The sequence below is a fragment of the Equus asinus genome, chromosome 11, assembly GCF_041296235.1.
Source record: "Equus asinus isolate D_3611 breed Donkey chromosome 11, EquAss-T2T_v2, whole genome shotgun sequence".
In the NCBI taxonomy this organism is placed as follows: domain Eukaryota; kingdom Metazoa; phylum Chordata; class Mammalia; order Perissodactyla; family Equidae; genus Equus; species Equus asinus.
In genome coordinates, this window is record NC_091800.1 from 84,894,021 (window position 1) to 84,899,128 (window position 5,108).

The following is a 5,108-nucleotide window of genomic DNA, read 5'->3' on the forward strand; positions in this document are numbered from 1 at the left end:
GGATTTGCCTTTTTCTCCTTTCCGTTCCACCAGTTTCTGCTTTGCTGTGTCGTGGCTCTGTTGTTTGATGCGCAGACATTCAGGAATCCCGAGTCTTTCTGGTGGGCTGACTCTTTTATCGTTACATGTATCCCTCTGTCTCCTGCAGTTTCCTGTGCCCTGTTGTCCCAGTTTCTATTGATCTGATGCAATATGGTCCCTTCCGCTTTCTCTTGGATAATGTCTGCATGGTGTGTCTTATGCCGCCCAGTAGCTTCAGCCTGCCTCGCCGTCGTCTTGGGTTCTTGTTGGACAGCACGGAGCAGGTCACAGGTTGCAGTCTGTGCTGCCGATCTCGCAGTGTAGTTAGTGTGCACAGGCATTTATGTTTAGTGTACATGTCCGGGCTGGCTCCTGCCATCTTTTATTTGTTTTCTGTTTGTTCTCTCTCCTCACTTCTCTGTTCCTTTTCTCCTGCCTGTCTGTGGATTCCTTGAACAATTTTTAGAATTCTATTTTGGTCTATCTGTAATATTTTTCAGCATATTTCCTTGTATAGCTTTTTTAGTAGTTTCTCTAGATATTAGTTACCTCCCTTTATGTCTTTTGACCCTTTTCAGTTCATGATGTAATTGTCTTATTTCCTCCACGTTGGACAGTGGTATAATTTTTGCTTCAATTGTCAAACACAATTTAGAAAATTCAAGAGGACAAGAGGGCTTGAGGTACTTAGACCTGTTCTTGTCCGCCAGCTTCTTTCTCCCTTCCTGATGTTCAGCGTTCCTTCCCAGGGAAGTCCCTGTAACCATCTCTTAGGGCAGGTATGCTGGTGACAGGTTTTCTTAGTTTTCCTTCAAATGAGAATGCTTTGACTTTTCCCTTCAATCCTGAAGGTTATTTCTGCTGGGTACAGGCAGCCAGGTGACGTTTCTGCCAGTGCTTGAAAAATGTTGGCTGCTTCCTTCTGGCCTCTGTGCTTTCTGTTGAGAAATCTGCTGTGATCTAAATTGTTCTTTCCCCTCTGCGTAAAACATCATGTCATTTTGTCTTCAGTTTTCAGAAGTTTCACTATGCTGTTTTTTTTGGTGTGGATTTCTTTGGGTTTATCCTGTTTGGGATTTTTTCAGCTTCTTAATTTTGTAGGCTTATGTCTTTTGCCAAATTTGGGGAGTTTTCACCTATTATATATTTATTTATTCCTTTGTGTTTTTCAGCCCCATCCTCTTTCTTCTCTCCAGGACTCTAATGACACGAATGTTAGATCTTCGTTATAGTCCCACAATCTCAAACATTCAGGTCCTTTTTGGTGAAGTCTCTGTCATTCAGATTGGGTGATTTTTAGTGTTTTAGCTTTGAGCTCACTGATTCTTTCCTTGGTCCCCTCCATTTTTCTGTTGAGCCAATCCATTAGGTTTTTATTTCAGTCCCTCCTGCCAGAAGGCTCCACCCGCCTGGCTGATTCCCCTGGCCTGCTGGTGTGGCCTGTCTGAACACAGGCAGAGCAGGTTGCAGGAACCAGGGCACGTGGTTAGACGTTGGGAGGGCGAGGCTGGAGCCGAGCCCCGCTCAGCACAGGCTGGAGTCTGGGCAGGCCACCTTCAGCTCCAGAAGCATGTGGGCAGTCAGGCAGAACCAGAGACGTGCAAACTTGAAGAAGGTTCTGGATGCCCCCTCTTTTTTCTGGCCCTTGGTTACAATGGTTGCCACAGCCTCCCTGACTGACCTCAGACACGTTGTGATGTCCTCCCCCGCCCTCCTCCACATCGGGCCACTTCCTGATGCGCAGACAGGCCCCTGGGCAGTGCCGTGTGTGCTGTCAGCCTGTGACGGTCTGAGGCAGATGCTTCTTAGGCTCAGCAGCAGTTTCTCTCTACGTTCTTTCATCTTCTGGACAAGGGTCTTCCTGTACTGGCACCACACGCACAGTGGCAGTGACTCTGCTGACAGGGTTCCCAGCGTCTGAGATGCGTCACTCTGTTCCGCTCAAGTGCCCAGGGAGGTCATTTCCCTCTTCTGCAGGTAAAGAGCTCATCCACGGGCAGCGAGGTCAGGGCCTCACCTGAGGTGATGTCCTGGTAGAGGCCGGTGGGTCCACCCTGGGCCCGTCTAACTCGCATGTGGCCCCACGGCCCTGCACTCTGCACTGAGCTGGCAGCGATCGCCTTGAGGACCCTGGGGCTCAGGACCTGCACACGGCACCCACCTCCGCCCACAGGGGCTCTGCTGTGCCATGAGGAGGGCCCTCCAGCTGCTGTCTGTCCTCCACAGCTTGCAAGCGAGGCTCTGATTTATTCCTCCTTTCCGGCCAACCCTGTGGACTCTTGGCACGCCAAAGAATTAAAGGCATCCACTTTGGGACCCAGAGTAAACACAGCGTATTTCCTTAATCCTTTTCACCGTGTCTGTACACGCTTTTTATGCACAAATCGTGTTTGATGGAAGGAGAACTCGTGCTCAGTTCAAACAAACCCTTAAGTTGGAAAGAATGTTCTCTTCTGCGGTGGGATGAGAACACAGACGAGTGCTTGGCGGGTTGAGCGGCTGGGGCTAGACAATGAACGGTGCTGGTATACCACCAGTGTAGACCCAGGACCGACTGACCTGCTGTTCTGGTCTCAGCTGGCCTGGCAGCGTCTGGTGTGAGTGACACAGATGTGTGAAGGGCACTTGCTTCTCAGCTGATCATAAGTCGGTTACTCACTGGGGTTGCTTTTAGTGAGCCCCCTAAGTTCCCCTTCCAGCCAGAGCCCCGCTCCCTCGAAAGCACGGTTCACAGCATCTCTGGCTCTAATTGGATCAAGCACATCCTAACCAGGCATTCGGCCAAGGTGCCCTTTCCTGGCATCGGACCCCCGTGCTGCTGGGGGCTCAGAGTGATGGTCAGCACGGTCCCTCCCCCATCTTGTCTTTCCCAGACTGCCAGGTGCTGCCGACTCCTTGGCCCATGACTCGGTTGCAGGAAACCACAAGAGGATCGGAGAGGAGCGACGTGTCCTTGGCAAGAAGCTAGACAGTCCTGCTATGTTTCTGTGATGTTCCTCTTTGCAGTGTGGTTCCGACTGTAGAGAGCGGTTCCCTGGGAGATAAATACTGAGTGGGTGGAAGAACGCGTGGCCGTCAGCAGGTGGGCAGCTGCCATCTGGGAGGTCCACGATGCATTTTGATGTCCACGCAGCGTCGTGAAGCCGCGCTCACTGACCTGTGGTTCCTGGAGCAGTACAGTAACAACAGGCCTTCGGAGAATGACAGCTCTTTCAACGTCTCACTTACCCTGCGGAGAAAGTGCTTGTGAAGTCTGGAAACTTCCCAGTAGTTTACGAAAGTCTCAGGCACACTCAGAAAAGTCTCTGTGCACAAAGCTGGGCTCGCGGAGGATGCGAGTGCCCAGCGAGTGTTCGAGGACAGTCACACCACAGCGACAGCTGGGCGAGCTATGCAAACGGAGTGTTCACGTCTGGTCTCCATTTTTCTCTCCCTTCTGGATCCAGTAGTTAAAAATTGTCTCAACCAGCACTTCACGTTTCCACTGCGGTCTGAGGGGAGGGGATGGGAAACAGGCTGCCGTCCTCCAGCGCAAGGGGAGAGGGGAAAACTTAATGTTGCTGCTCCAGACACGCGAGGTCGGTGTGCTCGTCGTTCAGTCTCTCCTGCTGTGAAAAGAGACGAGACAATCTGGGGAAGCCTCGCACCGCCAGTGAAGACAGCCAACGTGTGGGAATTAGATGAAAACCAGGGGCCGAGGCGACAGACAGAGGGACACAGTCCCGGCCAGGGTTCCTGGCTGGCTGGCCATCGTCCTGCCACCTGGACTGGGGTTGAGCAGCGTCTGCAGGAGGGCGTGTGGGCCACACGTGGGAGTCCTGGGGCCGCATGCGGAGGGCCCGCTGCACCAACCAGCCCCAGGACAGCCTCTCCCGCAGCCAGGGGCCCCTGGCTCCAGGCACACGCTCTCTGGAAGGTTTACGTCTGGGTATCCATAGGCTGGTCCACTGTCCTTCCCCGTTTTCAGGCAATGGGAGCCCCTGTCCAGGTGAGAAGCCCTTCCTTACGGCTCAAATTAAATTGATCCCTCCCTTCACCTTTTGTCACAGGATTGGGCACGTGACCAGGGCTGGCCAGTCGGAGGGCCCTGCTGGTCTGTCCACAGGGGTGGGTGGAGTGTGCCTGTGAGGAAGCTGGCTGATCAGAGCCTTCTCTGGGACCCTGGCTGGGGTCTCGAGGAAGCGCTCTCTGTGATGGAGAGGCTGTAGCTGATGCAGGCTGCCTTCTCAGCATGTGAGAAATTTCCTGAGAATGAAACCAACTGAGAAACAGGCAGAGCCAGAGATGAGCAGAAGCAACAAGAAATGGTCAAAATGGCTTTTTTGATCCAGCCGTGCCTGAAGCCGACAGTTTGTCATACTTTACAATTGAATGACTAACCAATTCTTTTCCAGGTGTTTAAGGTCACTTGGCCAGCTCTCCATCACTTGCGCCCAAAGAGGTCCTGACTGACAGCTCTTAAAAAGGCACTGCTGGAGCATTGGATGTACTCGTGGGCATGGTGGAGACCTCCATGATCATTGTTTTCAACACACACGGGACCTAGCGAGGCGGCAGGCTGGGTTCCATCTGCTGCAGCTCTGGGAACAGACGAGGGGCACATTCACACAGACTGAGTGTGTTTTACTGGTATTGAAGGCAGTCCTGCACGGTGAAGATGCCATAGCACAAACCATGCGCGTGCCACAGACTTGCACACATGGACACACCTGCACACGCACACACGTGTACACAGCTACATGATGAACCTGCGGTACCACTACTGGTCATCTCTGCCATCATCAGCCCCCCACCGAGAGAGCAGAAGGGACAGGACCCTGAGGACCCAACCGTGGGGTGGATGCAGCTGTTTCAGCCACGCTTCTCTGTGGAGAGACACCGACCCACTCCTAAGACCAGCTTGAGGGAAGATGCACGGATTCAGCAGCTGCAGTAGCGAGAGCTTACTGACGAGAGCAGCAGATGCCAGGACTGGCCTGCCTGATGAAGCTCTGCGTATCCATCTGGAAAAGACGCACAGACGTGGGGTTGTTGGCAGAGCGGCTGAAGCAAGTGTGGCCTCTCACCAGCCTTTGAGGTACAGCTGC